This window comes from Protopterus annectens, chromosome 9.part0 (assembly GCF_019279795.1).
Source record: "Protopterus annectens isolate FY-2018-M chromosome 9.part0, PAN1.0, whole genome shotgun sequence".
NCBI classification, from domain to species: domain Eukaryota; kingdom Metazoa; phylum Chordata; order Ceratodontiformes; family Protopteridae; genus Protopterus; species Protopterus annectens.
Window position 1 is genome coordinate 1,414,173,444 of NC_056743.1, and position 18,678 is coordinate 1,414,192,121.

Below are 18,678 nucleotides of genomic sequence, written 5' to 3' on the forward strand. Positions count from 1 at the left end.
TGCGTCAGCCTCTGCCCCTCTTCCAGACCCCAAGCGTGGGGATCCAGCACTCCAGGACACCCCCTTGGGTGTATCCTCCTCTTCTGAGGCCTCCCCTGATCTTTCAGAGGAGCCACCTTGCAAGAGAAAATGTAAGAGGAAACATGTTGACTCCCCCGAGTCTGTCACATCTGATACCGACTTAGAGGAGTCGGAAGGGTCCCCAAGATTCCCCTCTGAAGATGTCTCCTTCTCAGACGACCTTGAGATGCTTAGGCAGAGGGGAAATTGGACTACCCTAAGCCCTTCCGAGGATGAGTCAGTATTCCTGGATGCGTTTAGATCCCGACCTTCCACCTCCTGGGTGTGTCCGCCTTTCGACCCACTGATGTCTGTGGTGGCTCGAAAGGAGTGGACGGCTCCAGACACAGTGGAACCGACCCCTAGAAGACCTGCTAAGTTCATTACTGCCCCGCAGGACAAACAGTTCTTGACCAAGGGTGTCCCCATTGATGACATGGTGGTAGCAGCGGCCACAAAGAAGGAGTTGGCTGAAACTTCTTCATCTGTCCATCCCCCTAACAAGGAGTCCAGGACAATGGACAGATATGGGAAGCAGAGGTTCTCTTCAGCGACTTTTTCCATGCGGTCCCTGAATTACCTGTGCCACTTTACCTGTCTTCAGAGGGATCTCCTGAAAGAGCTTGGAGATACCCTCCAAGATCCATCAGCTGAGGGGGCCCAGGATAAGGCAGCCTCCTAGCTAGCGGCTCTTAACTCAGTGGTACACTCCTCCATGCAGCTCATTTCGTATGCAGCCGATGGTGTGAGTAGAGCCGCAGGCACAGGCGTGGCCCTAAGGAGGCTCGCTTGGATGCGACTTTGTAACTTTGAGGAACCTTTCAGAGCGTCTTTCACCAACACCCCGTTTGATGGTTCCTCTCTCTTCGGATCACAGGTGAAAGATACCCTTACCAGGTGTGAGCAGGAAGGCAAGACTCTCTCTGCCGTAGGAGTCCGTTTTTCCACTCCTTCAGACCATATCCTAAGGGTCAGAAGAGTGGAAAGATGTGGTTCCGGAAATCCCAAGGAGCCTTGCTGGACACATGTGGTGAGTTTCCCTCCAGGGGCAGAGGAGGGAACAATAACAGACGCCACCCTCGTGGCAGAGGAGGTCTGCAAAACCAGGGCAGCAGAGAATCTTTCTCTGACAAGCCCTTCCAGCATCCCTGAATGGTTGCCTTGCTGCTCACCTCTGGAGGCGGTCGGGGGAAGATTGTCGCTGTACCCAAGAGCCTGGCAAGACATAACTCAAGACAAATGGGTACAGTCTGTCATATCCGGAGGCTACAGAATTCCCTTCGTTCGCACCCCCTTAAGGTCAAACAAGTCCCTTCCAGATGTTCCACCCAATGTAAGGGACCAAGCAGTGCAAGAGGTCTGAAAACTGCTAAGAAAAAGGGTCATCCAGCAAGTCCCAGCAGACCAACAAGGATCCGGAATTTACTCAAGGTTCTTTTTGGTACCAAAAAAGACAGGGGACTGGAGACCCATTTTGGATCTCAGCAGACTAAACAGGTCTGTACAAAGAACGAAGTACTGGATGGTCATGCTTCAGTCCATTTTACCCTTCCTGGGTCAGGACAATTGGATGTGCTCCATAGATGTTCAGGATGTGTGCTACCACATCAAAATGGACAGACGCTCCCGAAGATTCCTTCGCTTCCGGCTGGGAGCCAGCCATTATCAGTTCAGAGCTCTGCCCTTTGGTCTCACCACAGCCCCCAGGGTGTTTACCAAATGTATGGCAGTAGTTACTGCTCACCTGAGACGGCAAGAATTCCAGGTGTTTCCATATCTCGACGACTGGCTCCTCACTGCTACCACCAGACATCACCTTCTGCGAGCCAGAGACTGCACCATCCACACTTGCTCCAGGCTAGGTATCACAATAAATTTCGAAAAGTCTGCATTGTCGCCCTTTCAATCTATCACCTTTATAGACGCAAATTTAAATACCAAAGACATGTTAGCGAGCCTCCCACCAGACAGGGTGCTAGTGATTCGTCAACATGTCACAGTTTTATTAGCATGCAAAAGGATTCAAGCCAGGTTTGTCCTTCAGACACTAGATCTCATGGCAGCAGCGATCGTACTTGTCCCTCTAGCTCGTTTTCACATGAGGATCCTCCAGTGGCTTCTTTTCACCCAATGGTCCTTTCAGCAACTTCCCATGTCTTACGTGATTATGATCACTCAGGCATGCAAGAAGCATCTTTGTGGTGGATGGTCTCCACATCAGTGCTCCATGGCAGACCATTTGTTCTCCACCCTCCAGTGGCTACAGTGACCACGGACGCTTCCCTGATCGGGGGGGGGGGCATTTTCAGGACAGAACATTCCAAGGCACCTGGCAACCTCATGAGTATCATCTGCACATAAATGTCTTTGAGATGAGGGCCGTGCTCTTAGCGTTGCAGGCTCTTCAGGACTCTCTTCCTAGCGGGACCATTGCAGTTCAAACAGACAATATGTCTGTAGTGTGGTACATCAACAAGCAGGGCGGAACCAGGTCCTACCTCTTATGTCGTGAAGCCGTCAGACTCTGGCAGTGGGCGATCTCTTCCCAATGGTTTCTGATTGCAATGCAAATCCCTGGGAAATCCAACGTCATAGCAGACAGACTGAGCAGAGCAATTCTCGTGCCTCACGAGTGGTCTCTGAACCAGGTAATTGCGGACCAAATCTTCCGCAGATGGGGCCAACCTTGCTGCGACCTTTTTGCAACTTCCTTCAACAGCAAGTGCAGAAATTTCTTCTCTCTCCTTCCACTTTCCGGGCATTCCCCCAGAGACGCTCTAGTCCACGATTGGCCCCAGGGACTTCTTTATGCATTCCCTCCCTTCCCCCTCATACCGAAACAAATTCAGAAGGCTTCTGCTTTGGGTTGCAAAATGATCCTCATTGCCCCTTACTGGCCTCGACAAATATGGTTTCCATTCCTGCATCGCTATCTTCTCGAACAGCCTTGGACTCTGGACCTAGTTCCAGACCTCCTGATTTGGACCAATCCCTGCACTCTCTCCAGCTCACAGCGTGGCTGCTCCACTTCCAACCTTAGCCAGGCTCCCAGATATCTCCCCCTCTGTGTGTGAAATCCTTTTGTCATCACACAAGTCTACGACCAGGAAAACTTACGCTAGTAAGTGGAAACGTTTTTCTTCCTGGGCAGAGGCAAAAAGTATTGACCCCTTTTCAGCTCCTGTACACTCCATTTTGGAATTTCTTGCAGAGCTCTTCCATGCGGGGTCCGCTTCCACTACAATTAGAGTTCAGTTAGCGGTAATTTCAAATTTTCACATTGGCCTATTGGAAAACAGTATTATGTCCCATAAGCTCTGTAAAGCCTTTCTCAAAGGAACCACTCTGCTCAGGCCACCAGTCAGAGATCCTCCACCACCGTGGGATATAAATTTGATTTTAGCTTCGCTAATTTTGCCCCCTTTTGAACCCGCAGCTTCTTGTTTACTGAAGTTCTTATCTTGGAAAACCCTTTTTCTGGTAGCTATTACTTCAGCCAGAAGAGTTTTGGAACTACAGGCTCTTTCTATCCATCCCCCATACCTCGTGTTCCACAATGACAGGGTTGCTCTTAGGACTAATCCTTCTTTCCTTCCTAAGGTCTCTTCAGAGAGCAACTTGAATCAGTCCATAGACCTTCCTGTGTTTTTCCCTAACCACTCCAACAGGGCGGAATATAAATTGCATCAATTAAATGTTCACAGGCAGCTACGCTTTTATTTGCATAGAACCAAAGACATTAGAAAATCAGATCAACTTTTCCTGTTCTATGCAGTAGGTAAACAAGGTCTTCCGGTCTTCAAGGTAACCTTATCCAGGTGGTTGACTTCTATCATCACATTCATATATCAACTTAGGAATAAGAAATTACCAGTCAAACCAAAAGGTCACTCCACCAGAGCTTTAGCTACTTCGGTGGCTTTTCAGGCTAGGTTGCCCATGGAATCTATTTGTGCTGCGGCTACGTGAGCCAACCCTCATACTTTCATTTCGCATTACAAGTTGGATTTGGTCTCCAGGAGCAGAGCTGATTTTGGTTCCACTGTTCTGAAGAGTCTGTTCCGATGAGCCACCCAGGACTTTAGGTGCTAAGGACGCTGTCCCAACCAGCAAGAATGAAGGCGAGATAGACAACTTAACATAAAGAAGTTATGCACCTACCATAACGTTCCATGTTAGTTGTTTTCTTCTTGCCTTCTTTCTTGCGTCCCACCCTCCATCCCCCTAGCCTACTGGACCGAGAAGAGTTCCTCTTGATTTTTCACTGACTGAGTCTTCTCTGGCTATTCCTTTCTGACTAGTAGTCTCTCCAGTAGGATTTATGCATTCTAGGATAGGATTCCTTTATTATTATGTCTGCAGTTAGACTTATCAAATGAGATCTGGGTATCTAGCACCATGCATTATTGGATATAGGGGGGCCCTCGAGCCAGTAAGCAGCTCTCGAGCTTTTGAAGATGGCTGAGTTGGAGCCAAGGATCGGCTCCGAACCCCAACCAGCAAAAAAGAAGGCGAGAAGAAGACATCTAACATGGAACGTTATGGTAGGTACATAACTTCTTTTTCTCAAAGTTTGGACAGATACGGGAAGCGTGTCTTTTCATCAGTGACCTTTACACTCCGATCGCTGAATTACCTCACACACTTTGCAAGGCTACAAAGAGATCTCCTGAAAGAGCTAGGGAATACTCTACAAGGTTCATTGGCTGTGGCGGTGACAGAGAAAGTCTCCTCCCAGCTGTCCACCTTAAATTCTATCGTCAACTCCTCCATGAGACTGATATCTTATGCAGCGGATGGAGCGAGTAGGGCAGTGGGTTCAAGAGTTTCCCTGAGGAGACACTCCTGGATGCGCTTGTGTAATTTTGCAGAACCTTTTAAGTCTACCTTTACTAACGCCCCTTTTGATGGTTCCTCACTTTTTGGACACACAGTTAAAGACACACTCACCAGATGCAAGCAGGAAGGGAAAACTCTCTCTGCCATTGGAGTATGTTTTTCAGGACCTTCAAGACCTTACCCTAAAGGTCAGAAGAGTGGAAAAATATGTTTCAAAAGATCCCAGGGAGCTTTCCAAGATGCACGAAGTGAACCCTTCCCCAGGGCAGAGGGGGAGGCAACAATGGTAGGGGGGGTACGCAAAATCAGGGTGACCATGATTCCTTTTGTGAACGCCCTTATCAGTGCTCCTGAAAGGAGGCCCACCTGCTCTACTCTGGAGGCAGTCAGAGGACGTTTATCTTTGTACCCAGAAGCCTGGCAAAGTATCACAAAAGACAAGTGGGTACAAAGCATAATATCCAGAGGATATTCCATTCCTTTTTGCCATCCTGTCCCACCGATCAACACAATCCCAGATGTTCTACCCAATCTAAGGGAGCAAGCAACTATAGAAATCCAAAAGTTGCTGAACGAAAGACTTATCAAAAAAGTTCCCGCAGACCAAATAGAATTCAGAACTTACTCAAGATTCTTTTTGGTGCTAAAAAGAACAGGGGACTGGAGACCCATATTGGATCTCAGCAAGTTGAACAAATCTGTCAAAAAGTCAAAGTTCCAAATGCTGATACTGCAGTCAATAATTCCCTTCTTAGAGAAGGATGATTGGATGTGCTCAATAGACTTCCAAGATGCATACTACCACATAAAAATGGACAGAGCATCAAGGAGTCACTTACGCTTCCGACTGGGAGCCAGTCATTATCAGTTCCGAGCACTGCCCTTTGGTCTCATTACAGCCCCCAGAGTGTTCACCAAATGCATGGCAATAGTAACGGCTCACTTGAGATATCTTGGATTCCAAGTGTTTCCGTATCTGGATGACTGGTTCCTAACTGCCACCACCAAGCATCTACTCCAACAGGCCAGGGATGTGACATTGGAAATGTGTGCTCAGCTAGGCATAACAGTCAATTTACAAAAATCTATCTTGTTGCCCTGTCAGCATATTACCTTCATAAGCACAAACCTAGACACTATTTCTATGATGGCACATCTTCCAGCCAACAGAATTTCAGCCCTCAGACAGCAAGTACTTCACCTTCTTCCAACGGACAATGTAAAGGCAATGGTAGTTATGAAAATTCTAGGGACAATGGCTTCAACCATAACTGTAGATGTTAAGTTGTCTATCTCGCCTTCATTCTTGCTGGATGGGTTCGGAGCCGACCTCGGCTCCGACTCGGCCACTCTAAAAGCTCGAGAGTTGGTTCCACCGGCTCGAGGCTCCCCTTATATCCCACAATGCTAGGCGAGAGTTACCTCAGATCTCGTTTGCCGCTACAGCGATCGAGGTGTTGGTTTTCTACCGGCTTCTTGGTAAGTAAACTTTCAGTAAGTTAGGATACTTAAACCCCTTTATTTTTAATTTTAAATACATTTTCCCTTAGTTTAGTGGAATTCTAACCCCTTTTTTCATAAAATCCCGTTTCTTTCCACAAGAACTTAAAAGTTCTCCCTCGGGCCTTCAGGCCTTTCCCCCATTCCCTAGTGGTGTGTGTGTGTTGCTTCTCTTAATTAAAACTTTTTGATAGTTGTTTTATTTTTGAGTTTTTAAAATTAAGATAAAGTGTAATCAGTGTGTCTGACTGAGTGTGTGTGGTTACACTTTCTTGTTCTAGGATGTCTAAAGACACAAAGGTCTCAGGCTTCAAGAAGTGTGATGCGTGCTGTCAGAAAATGTCTCTGACAGACGGTCACACTTCTTGTGTCTACTGCCTGGGGCCTTTGCACCTGCAGGACTCCTGTGCTGTATGCCATGGCTTCAGTCCCAGGGTCCTGCAGGAAAGAAAGAACAAGTTGATCCTAAGGGGTCTACTTAAGCCTGAGGATTCCCTTTCTATCTCTGGGAAGCTCTCCAAGGCTTCTAGGTCCTCGGCTCCAGCTACTGAGCCGAGACCTAAGGCTACTAAACCTACGTCTGCATCGGCTCCGGCTGGAGCCGATGAGTCTACAGCTTCTGTGGTTCCCTCGGCTCCGGCTGGAGCCGAGGTATTAGAAATCCCCTTGTCGGCTCCGACCAGACCTTTGGAGCCGACATCTAGGAAGAGATCTAGGTCATCATCCCTTGGCTCCGTTCATTCGGCTCCAGCATCTCCTCTGCTGTCTGAACGGAGCCATAAATCTCACTCCTCTAGGTCATCGAGGCTGTCGGATCATGACCTTCAGAGGGTAGTGAGTCGACTTCTTAAGTCCGAGGCACTGGCCCAAATGCTTCAGAGCCCGACTCATCAGTCGATGCCTGCCCCTGTCCTTCAATATGTTCCTCCTCCGACTCCGTTGAGCTCGGAGCCGGGGCGTTTCGGAACCGAGACTGTGGTAGCGTCGGAGCCGATACAGATGTCTTCGGCTCCGTCGTCGGCTCCGATTTCTTCTTTCGAAGAATCTCGGCGCCGGACTTCCCTCGTCGGCTCCGAGGGGGTGAGTGGCATCGGACCCTTGTCCGACCCCGCTCTTCCTCTCGGAGCTTCGGCGCTGGTGAGTTCGGCTCCGACATCGGCCTCGGAGCCATCACTGTCGGTGCCGAGGGAGGTTCTCAGCTTCTCGGAGCGGGGACCTCTGGCTCTGCCTGACAGGGGTGCGTTCGAGGTCATGCGGAGTGTGTTAGAGCCTGGCTCTACTCCACAGTCGGCTCCGTCCGCCCCTGCCTCACGGTGCCTCAGGTCAAGTCGACTCACTCCCTCATCCCGGACCGCAGAGAGCCAGCTCCTCAGGAACCCCTGTGGGGATCTCATCCTCTTCGAGGCCCCTCCTGATTTGGCAGAAGAGCCCCCTTGGAAGAGGAAGTGTAAGAGGAAACACATTGACTCACCTGAGTCCATCACATCTGACACAGATTTAGAGGATTCCGAGGGTTCCCCGTTCCCCTTCTGAAGATGTCTCTTTGCAGACATTCTAGAAATCCTCAAACAGAGGGAAATTGGCCAGCCCTCAACCCTTCAGAGGATGAATCTGTGTACCTTGAGGCATTTGGCTCTCGTCCTTCCACCTCCTGGGTGTCTCCCTTGACCCCTCATGCAGGTGGTAGCTAAAACGGCATGGACGGCTCCTGATTCAGTGGACCCCACTCCCAGGAGACCCTCAAAATTCATAACGGCACCAGCAGACAAACAGTTCTTGACAAAAGGAGTTTCTGTGGATGCTATGGTGGTTGCTGCTGCCACTAAGAAGGAACTAGCTGATCCTTCAGTACCTGTCCATCCACCTAACAAGGAATCTAGGTCCATGGACAGGTACGGGAAGCGGATGTTCTCGTCAGCGACATTTGCTATGCGTTCACTGAACTACCTGTGCCATTTTACTCGTCTTCAAAGGGACTTGATTAAAGAAGCGAGTGACATGTTGAAGGACCCTACAGCTGCGGGTTTTCAAGATAAGATGAACACTCAGCTGGCTACCCTGAACTCCATAGCCAACTCCTCCATGCGCCTCCTTTCTTATGCGGCTGATGGAGCGAGCAGGGCCGCAGGGACAGGTGTGGCCTTACGTAGGCATGCCTGGATGCGGCTATGCAATTTGCGGACCCTTCAAGACGTCTTTCACTAATTCCCCGTTCGATGGATCATCTCTCTTTGGTCCTCAAGTGAAAGAAACCTTGACTAGGTGCGAGACTGATGGCAAGACTCTTTCTGCCATCGGAGTCCGTTTTTCTACTCCTTCTAGGCCTTACCCCAAAGGTCAGAAAAGTGGGAAAATGTGGTTCCGTAAACAATCTCAAGGGACTTCGCCTGACGCACAGAGTCAGTTCCCCGCCAGAGGCAGAGGCGGGAATAACAATGGTAGACGCCGCCTCGAGGCAGGGGCTCCAGAACCAGGGCAATCGAAGCTTTCTCTGATAAGCCCTTTCAGCATCCCTGAGGTGTTGCCCGACTGCCCACCTTCGGAGGCAGTCGGGGGAAGATTGTCACTGTACCCAGAAGCCTGGCTATCCCTGACTCAAGACAAATGGGTACAGTCCGTCATTTCAAGGCTATTCTATTCCCTTTCTTCATTCCAAACCAATCAAAAATCCCTTCCAGATGTTCCACCCGCTCAAAGGGATCTAGCGGTTTTGGAAATTTCAAAGCTGCTTGCGAAAAGAGCAATTCAGCCAGTTCCAGCAGACCAGCAAGGATCCGGAATCTACTCAAGGTTCTTTTAGTTCCAAAGAAAACAGGGGACTGGAGACCAATTTTGGATCTCAGTATCTTGAACAGATCAGTCAAGAAAACAAGATTTCGGATGGTCACGCTGCAGTCCATCCTTCCCCTATTGGGAAAAGGAAACTGGATGTGCTCTATAGACCTTCAGGATGCGTACTATCACATAAAATGAACAGCTGCTCCAGAACATTCCTCCCCTTCAGGGTCTCAAGCAGTCGATTTGAATTCAGGGCCCTGTCCTTTGGTCTCACCACTGCCCCCGGTGTTTACCAAATGCATGGCAGTGGTAGCTTCTCACCTGAGACGACAAGGATTCCAGGTGTTTCCATATTTGGACGACTGGCTCCTCACAGCTCCCACCAAGCATCTCCTTCTGATGGCCAGGGATTACACTTTTCGCATTTGTCAAAGTTAGGCATTTCAATAAATTGCGAAAAGTCTGTTTTGTCGCCTTGTCGTACTATTACCTTCATAGGCGCAAATCTAGACACAGTAGACATGTCTGCAAGACTAACAGATCAGAGAATAACAGACATACACAAACTGGTCTCACTCCTTTTCAACAACAACAGAATCAAAGCCAGGTTAGTTCTGAAAGTGTTGGGAATTATGGCGGCCATACCTCTGCTTCCATTAGCCAGATTCCACATGCGAATCCTTCAATGGATGCTCTTTACACAATGGTCATACCAGCAACTTCCAATGTCCCACACCATTATGATCACGCAGGCGTGCAGAAATCATCTCATGTGGTGGATGTCTTCCCCTCAGCTCTTGTTGGGAAGACCCTTTGTTCCTCCCCCTCCGGTTGCTACTCTGACAACGGACGCCTCCCTGATCAGGTGGGGGGGGGGCATTATCAGGGCAGGACGGTCCAGGGCACATGGCAACCAGACGAATGCCACTTGCACATAAATGTTCTGGAGATGAGAGCAGTGCTTTTAGCGTTGCAAGCCCTTCAAGACTCTCTTCCCTTAGGAATGATTGCAATCCAGACAGACAATATGTCTGTAGTGTGGTACATCAACAAACAAGGTGGAACCAGGTCCTACCCCCTGTGTCGAGAAGCACTCAGATTGCGGCAATGGGCGATTTCTTCTCAGCGGTTTCTGATAGCAACGCACATCCCCGGGAAGTCCAATCAAATCGCGGACAAGTTGCGCAGAGCTATCCTCATGCCTCACGAGTGGTCTCTGAAATACTCTGTTGTGAGAGAAATTTTTCTCAAGTGGGGTCAGCCTTGCTGCGATCTTTTTGCTACTCCCCAAAACAGCAAGTGCAGAGATTATTTCACTCTATTCCCTTTACCAGGCCAACCCAGCAGAGACGCTCTAGTCCAAGTTTGGCCCCGGGGACTTCTGTATGCATTTCCTCCCTTCCCACTAATCTCTCAAGTGATACAGAAAGCTATCGCTCAGAAGGCCTCGTTGATCCTCATTGCTCCTTACTGGCCTCGACAGGTGTGGTTCCCCTTTCTACATCAATTTCTATTGGAGCGACCTTGGCATCTGGACCTAGTTCCAGATCTTTTGATCCATCAGTCGGGTCAGTTTCATCGCTCCCTCCCCTCTGAACCTCACTGCTTGGTTCCTCCAGTTCCAACCTTAGCCAGGCTTCCTCAATTATCTCACTCCGTTCGAGATATTTTGATAGCTTCCCATAAATCTTCCACTCGGAAGATTTATTTGAGTAAGTGGAAACGCTTCACATATTGGGCTCAAGGAAGGGACTTAGATCCTTTCACTGCTTCCATCCAAATAGTCCTTGATTTTCTAGCTGAACTCTTCCATGCAGGTTCATCTCCTTCTACTCTTAAAGTTCAATTGGCAGCTATTTCTAACTTTCATGTGGGTATTGCTGAGTCTGCCTTAATGTCCCACAAGCTTTGCAAGGCCTTTTTGAAAGGAGTTTTTCTTCTCAGACCTCCTATAAGAAATCCTCCTCCTCCATGGGACCTAAATTTAGTTCTGAGTTCTTTAATTCTTTCCCCTTTCGAACCTGCAGCCTCCTGTTCTTTAAAATTGCTATCATGGAAAACTCTCTTTCTGGTAGCTATTACTTCAGCTAGAAGAGTTTCGGAACTTCATGCACTCAGCTGTCGACCTCCTTATCTGTTGTTCCATAAGGACAGGGTATCCTTACGAACCAACCCATCCTTTTTGCCTAAGGTAGCCTCGACGTCTAATCTAAATCAAAGCATTGACCTCCCTGTGTTTTTTCCAGAATATTCCAATAGGTCTGAACAAAAATTACACTGGTAGATGTTCATCGTCAGTTAAGGTACTATTTGGATAGAACAAAACAATTCAGAAAATCTGACCAGCTGTTTGTCTCCTATGCAGAAGGCAGGAAGGGACTTTCAGTTTCAAAGGTATCATTATCTAGATGGCTAACATCTCTGATTTCCCTTGTTTATGAAATTAGACACCAAAAGCTGCCTAACAAACCTAAGGCCCATTCCACCAGAGCTTTGGCTACTTCCATAGCCTTCCAAGACAGACTGCCTATTGACACCATTTGTGCAGCGGCTACTTGGGCTACTCCTCACACTTTCATTTCTCATTATAAGTTGGATTTAGCTTCTAGGCATAGAGCTAACTTTGGTTCCACTGTTCTCAGGAGTCTGTTCCGTTAGGCCACCCGGGACAAGGTGCTAGGGACGCGGTCCCATCCAGCAAGAATGAAGGCGAGATAGACAACTTAACATATAGAAGTTATGTTCTTACCATAACGCTCCATGTTAGTTGTCTTCTTCTCGCTTCTTCTTATGCCCCACCCTCCTTCCCCCTGGCCTGGACAGACCTAGAGGAGTTGTGATTGTGACCTCTCTTTCTACCACCTCTTTACTTAGGCATATGCTGTTTTGCATATTTCCTGAATCAGGATGTAGGTCACCCTTCTTTCTCCCTGTTGTTAGAGGTGGACTCTGTTTATAGTTATTCTGTTACTATTATAAGCTGGGGTTAGCTTACAAACGAGATCTGAGGTAACTCTCGCCTAGCATTGTGGGATATAAGGGGAGCCTCGAGCCGGTGGAACCAACTCTCGAGCTTTTAGAGTGGCCGAGTCGGACCCGAGGTCGGCTCCGAACCCATCCAGCAAGAAGAAGGCGAGAAGAAGACAACTAACATGGAACGTTATGGTAAGAACATAACTTCTATTTCCTCTCACCAGGATGCATATGAGGATCCTTCAGTGGCTCCTATTCTTCCAGTGATTGCTTCAATAACTTCCTATGTCCTATCTGATCAGAATAATGAAGTCATGCAATAAGGATCTATGGTGGTGGACTCAGTCCAACTATGTGACTGCCGGGAGACCCTTTATTCCACAGCAACCTTTTGCTACAGTGACCATAGATGCTTCCCAGATAGGGTGGGAGGGGCATTATCTGGGAAGGACAGTCCAAGGTATATGGCAAGACCACGATGTCCACTTGCATATCAATGTTCTAGAGATAAGAGCAGTGCTTCTGGCGTTGTAAGCACTCCACGACTCTCTTCCACTAGGGGTGATTGCAATACAGTCAGACAATATGTCGGTGGTATGGCACATAAACAAAGAGGAACCAGATCATGCCCACTTTGTCGAGAGGCTCTGAGAGGTTGGCAATGGGCAATTTGTTCCCAACGCTTTCTAGTAGCAACGCACATCTTAGGGAAATCCAACATGAAAGCAGACAAGCTCAGCAGGGCAATATTAATGACTCACGAGTGGTCTTTGAGCCAGAACATAATGGAAGAGATTTTCTGGAAATGGGGCCAGCCATGCTGAGATTTTTTGCCACTCCCATAAATGCCAAGTGCAGCAGCTACTTTGAGCTAATTCCCCCTCTGGGGGAGACACCGAGAGATGCATTTGTACATGATTGGCCCTTGGAACTTATTTATGCCTCTCCCCTGTTTCCCCTCATACCCAAAGCCATCCAGATAGCAAAATCCTTGGGAAGCAGGCTGATTCTCATTGCCCCATATTGGTCTTGACAGATTTGGTTCCCCTTCCTCTGGCCTCTTCTATAGGAGAAGTCGTGGGTTCTGGACCCAGTTCCAGACCTTCTGACACACATGTCAGGAACACTTCATCCTTCTCTCCACACCCTCAACTTGACAGCATGACTGCTCCACTTCCCAATTTAGTCAGGCTTCAAAACTTCACTCCAGCAGTCAAACACATATTGATGTCCTCTCATAAAGTTTCTACTAGAAAACTGTATAATAGCAAGTGGAAAATATTCTCTCACTGGGTGCAAACTAGAAACATTGACCCTTTTTCTGCGCCAATTCAGTCCATTTTAGAATTTCTTGCAGAACTCTTCCAGCAAGGCTCAGCTGCAGCAACTGTTAGAGTTCAGCTGGCTACAATTTCGAATTTCCACATTGGTAACCATTTTCCTAACCTAATGTCACACAGGTTGTGTAAAGCATTTTTAAAAGGTACTTCCTTATTGAGACCTCCTTTTAAAGAACCACTTTCTCCTTGGGATTTAAATTTTGTCCTATCTCAACTAACATTGCTACCGTTCGAGCCCTCTTCATCTTGTGACCTCAGTTTTCTTTCCTGGAAGACCATCTTTCTAGTAGCTGTAACATCTGCCAGAAGAGTTTCAGAGTTACAAGTACTATCAATCAGACCTCCATATCTGATTTTTCATAAAGCTAGGGTATCGCTACAAACAAATCCGTCCTTTATACTTAAGGTTTGCTCTCAATACAATATCAATGAATTCACTGAGCTCCTGGTGTTTTTCCCCAATCATAGCAACAAGGCAGAGTATAAACTCCACCAATTGGACGTGCATAGACAGCTCAGATACTGTATGCATAGAACTAAAGATTTCAGGAAATCTGATAAATTATTCATCTCCTTCTTTGAGGCAAAAAAGGGTATGCCAGTATCTAAAGTCACCCTTTCAAATTGGCTTTCAAGTTGTATCACCTTTATCTACACCTCCAATAATAGAAAGTTACCATTCAAAATTAGAGGTCAGTCAACCAGAGCATTAGCTACATCCTCTGCTTTTCAGGCCAGAATGTCTATGGACAGTATTTGTGCTGCAGCTATGTGGGCTAATCCTCATACGTTTATCACTCATTACAAAGTGGATTTGGCCTCCAGGGACAGGGCCTCCTGGTTTCACTGTGCTCAAATGTGTACTCCCGTGAGCCACCCAGGAAAAAGGTGCTAGGAACGCTGTCCCATTCAAGTAAGAATGAAGGCAAGATAGGACAGCATAACATAAAGAAGTTATGTACTCATCATAACGTTCCATGTTTGTTGTCCATTTTGCCATTCATTCTTATGGCCCCTCCCTCCTTCCCACGTCCAAAATCTCCTAGAGGACTTGGTGGTGATTTTTCCTCTTATACATGAGCTGATTTGACTCTGTTTGTTTTCTGCTTGACATGGGGTCATACCTATATATTGCTCATTAGTACTGTTAGCAGCAAACAAGATCTGGAGAGTTGCACTACTGCATTGTGGGATACATACCTTGCCACAAGCCAAGTTTGAGACTTTCAGCTGTGTATTCAGCTGAGTTGGAGTTGAGGATCGGCTCTGAACCCATCCAAGTAAGAATGAATGGCGAGATGGACAACAAACATGGAATGTTATGGTGAGTACATAACTTCTTTTTATTTAATTGTACTCTCCTGATTAGGAAAGCTATTTTTGTCTAGGCTTTTGTATTTTAACGGACTGTCTGAAGACTTAACTTGTACTTTTAAACAAGAAAACACTTTTTCCTGTCAGTTTAAAAGTTGTTAAAAGCAGTAGAAAAGTATTTTCCTCTGGAAAATCAAATTTATTTTACTTTTGGGTGCTTGCAATGTGAATTAAAGTGGTTTTACTGTGTTTGTATTGGGAAAACATTCTTTTTACAACTTTGATTTTTTTACCAATTTCTGATGCTTGTTTTCTATGGGAAAGATGTACCTTTTTCGATTTGACCATGGTCATTCCATGGTCACTCCTTTTTCCAGTCACAAAAAGAAAAAGTTAAAAAATAGCCTTTGTCATCACAGCAGGCTAGGAATTTGCCTCAGTCATAGGTGGGTGACTCTGCTGTAGCCGAAGCTGTTTTTTCAAACACCTCATCTGTTTCCCCAGATCCCTATGGTGTAGCACCTACAGCCACTATGGACTGGGGGTTATCCATACTGTCTGTGGCTGTTGGGGTCCCCACAGTGGAATAGGTAGTGCCACTCTTATCGGTCCTGGAAATCTTACCTGTTCAGTCAGAATGTTGTGCCCATCCCTGGGGAAGCTGTCAGAATGTTGTGCCCATCCCTGGGGAAGCTGCTGCTGCTGTTGACAGCCTTGTCAAAAACAAATTGCAGACTAACCAAGTATATGCTCCTGCTCAATTTTCCTTGGACAGGAGTAGTTTATTAGATTGGGTTAGGGTCTAATTCAGGCTATTTATCCTTCTTATAAAATAGTTTTTGGTAAAAAAAAAAAAAGATACATTTTTTCCTGAAGAGATTCAACATTCTGTATCTGGACAGGATGATGAAGGGACAGATGCAGGGTTTTCTCCTCGAATTTCTGATTCAGATTCAGAAGAGAGCATGGTATCTGATCCTCCATGTGATGGTTTCTCTTTTTCTGAGACTATTTCCTGGATGTGCCAGTGGGAGAACACTGAGCTTTCTCACTCCCTTAGAAAATACTATGATTTCTTACAAATGGAATTTCTAGAACTTTCACCCATTTTTCCTGTGCTGTCAGCATTGGAAAATGTGTGTGCAACTGTCTGCAATTTTCCTAATAGTCAGCCTGCTGCCCATAAAGTTCCTCAGTGTTTTAAGCCTTTATATACTCATCCCAAACTTGACCTAGCAGCTAGAGCTTTAGTTAATCCTGCTGCTGCTAAACATTTATTTAATTCCAATCATATACGTTCTGACAAGGATATTAACATTATTGATAAGTATGGGGGAAAAGTGTATACTTCTGCAAATTTAATTTTCAGAGTTTTGTATTGTCAGGCTTGTATGTTAAAGCTTGTTCTGACTAATTGTGAAATATGAAGGCTGCTTTGCCTGCATTTTCTTTTTGTGAGGAAAATGTGGCTTTAAATGGTTTAGTTACATCCATTATACAGGTCACAACTCATTGTTTAAAGTGTGCGTGTGTGTGTGTGTGTGTGTGTTTGTGTGTGTGTGTGTATATGACTCTACTGATACCTCTTCTAAAGCTATGGCCACAGGCACAGTTCTGAAGAGGTTTGCCTGGCTGCTGTTTTCAGAACCCAGAGAACCCAGCAGAAGATGTGCAAAATGAAATTTTAACTTCTCCTTTGGATAGAGATTTAGTTTTTTTGGACCCTCAGCTGCAGAGGTTATCAAAAATATGATGAGAAGAGTAAGCTGATTCAGGGAATCCCTGACTTTTCAGCCCTTCTTTTTTAAGTTTTCAAAGGGATTTTCTACCCTCTCACCCAATTTTCACAGGGGTAAAATAAATAAACAGTCTCAGCAAAATGCTGGTAAGCAGATGTTTAAGAGACAATGCCAAGGGGGTCCAAAAAGACTGGAACCCTCAAAACAAAGGACAGTCTACCAGTCAAGAATGACTATTTAAGTAACCATGCCCCCACCACACACCCTGACATTCCCTTTTTCCCTTCCCCAAAATCTGAATCTCCACTTCTATTTTTGACAACAGATAGTTTCAGTGAAATGAATTCTAAAGATCATGCATCAAAGTTACACATGGCAGTGGGAGGAAATCCATCCCATTCAGGGGAGTAACTCCTCATCCACCAAGCCAGACTTGTCTATATCCCCCTTGTCCTTGAAAATATGGTGTCTCAGGGAGTTATAGAGTCAGTTCCTCATTCCTAGTTTGAGAAAGGTTTTTATTCAAGGATATTTTTGGTGTAAAAGAAAGAAAATGGCTAGAAACCAGTTCTGGATCTTTTTTTCTAAACCAGTTTGTGAGTGTCCAACTTCAAAATGCTGTCACTTCACAACCTGTTACCTCTTCTTCCTCATTTGAGTTTTGCGGTAACAGTAAATTTAAAAGATGCTTATCATCGCATCCCTCTTCATCCAGTCTTCAGATGTTTCGTAAGGTTTTGTGTGTCTCATCACATTATCAGTTTACTCTCTTACCCTTTGGACTATCCACTGCACAGAGAATGTTCACAAAATGTTTAGCTCCTGTTATAGTTCATTGCAGGCTACAAGGTATCCTCATTTTTCCATATTTAGATAGCTTGCACATCTTTGCAGAGTCTTTTTCAAAGTGTCAGGAATTTCTGTCTTGGGTAAGAGATCTCTTACACAAGCTGGGATTCCAAGAGAACATTCAAAAGACTTTCTTCATCACACAGGATTGTATTCCTGGAATATCAACTGGACACCTCAGTTCAAAGAGCTTTGCTTCTATAGGAAGATCTATTCCTAAGGTTTTTCACTAAGACTTTGGTCACTAAGAGGGAATATCTCAGGATTCTGGGTCTCATGGCATCTATGATTCTCATAATACCCCTGGCAAGACTCCTCTTGTGAAAGATACAGTAGCATCTGAAATCTCTTTGGTCCCATTGCTGGGGCTTTTCAGAAGATAAATCTTTTGGTGGAGACAACAGATATCCTTAAATCCAGGTCTCCAATTCTCCCTTCCTGCTTCAAAGCAGCCAGCCAGCACAGACACTTCAAACTTTTCTTGGGGAGTAGTTTCAAGAAGGATAAAAGTACAAGGGATGTGGGACACCAAGGACAAATACAAGCACCTAAATATCAAGGAGATGTTTGCCCTGATCAAGGCACTTAACTCTGTGAACCATCTTTGGTCCCTGGGACCTCTTCAAGTGATTACAGACAATACCACAGTAATGTAATACATCAACAAACAAGGGAGAACTAGTAACAAGTAAGGGGGGACAAAGTTGTACTCCCTTTGCAGACTGGCCTTGTTAGCTTGGGATATAGCTTCATGGTACATTCTCACTCTACAAGCATCCTATATTCTGTCAGAGAAAACTGTGTTGCAGACAAGCTGAGCAGGACCAGGGCAGACCTTCACAAATGGAAACTAGAACAGGGGGGTCCTCCAACATTTGATCCATCTTTGGGGAGCTCCTCAAGTAGGCCTCTTTGCCTCCTCTCTGAACAATCAACTGGCAAGATTCTATTCCAGGACACCATGTAAGAATACCTGGAAGACGGATTGCTTTTTTTCCTTTGACAGGAATGTTCTTGTATGCTTTTTCACCTTTTCTAATAATATCCAGAGTACTTCTGAAGATTCAGAAGGAATTCCTCAAGATCATTGTGGTAACTCCCTTCTGGCCCAGGCAACCACGGTTTCCCCTTCTTTTTGAAATGGCCAGAGGCAATTACCACAAGCTTCCTCACAGACTGGCTCTACTCACACAAAAACAGTGGTGTTTGATAGATTGCTTCATCAATAAACTTCAATTGTCTGCCGGGATGATAGGGTCTTAATTCCTTTTAGGCACCTGTTTACT

At 46.1% G+C, this 18,678-nt stretch overlaps 1 protein-coding gene across 1 annotated transcript in view; it reads left to right on the top strand.

Annotated features, from left to right (window-relative positions):
- LOC122810691 (myoferlin-like) overlaps positions 1-18,678 on the top strand; it is a 1,883,765-nt gene that overhangs the window by 1,111,678 nt on the left and 753,409 nt on the right. The window lies entirely within an intron of this gene.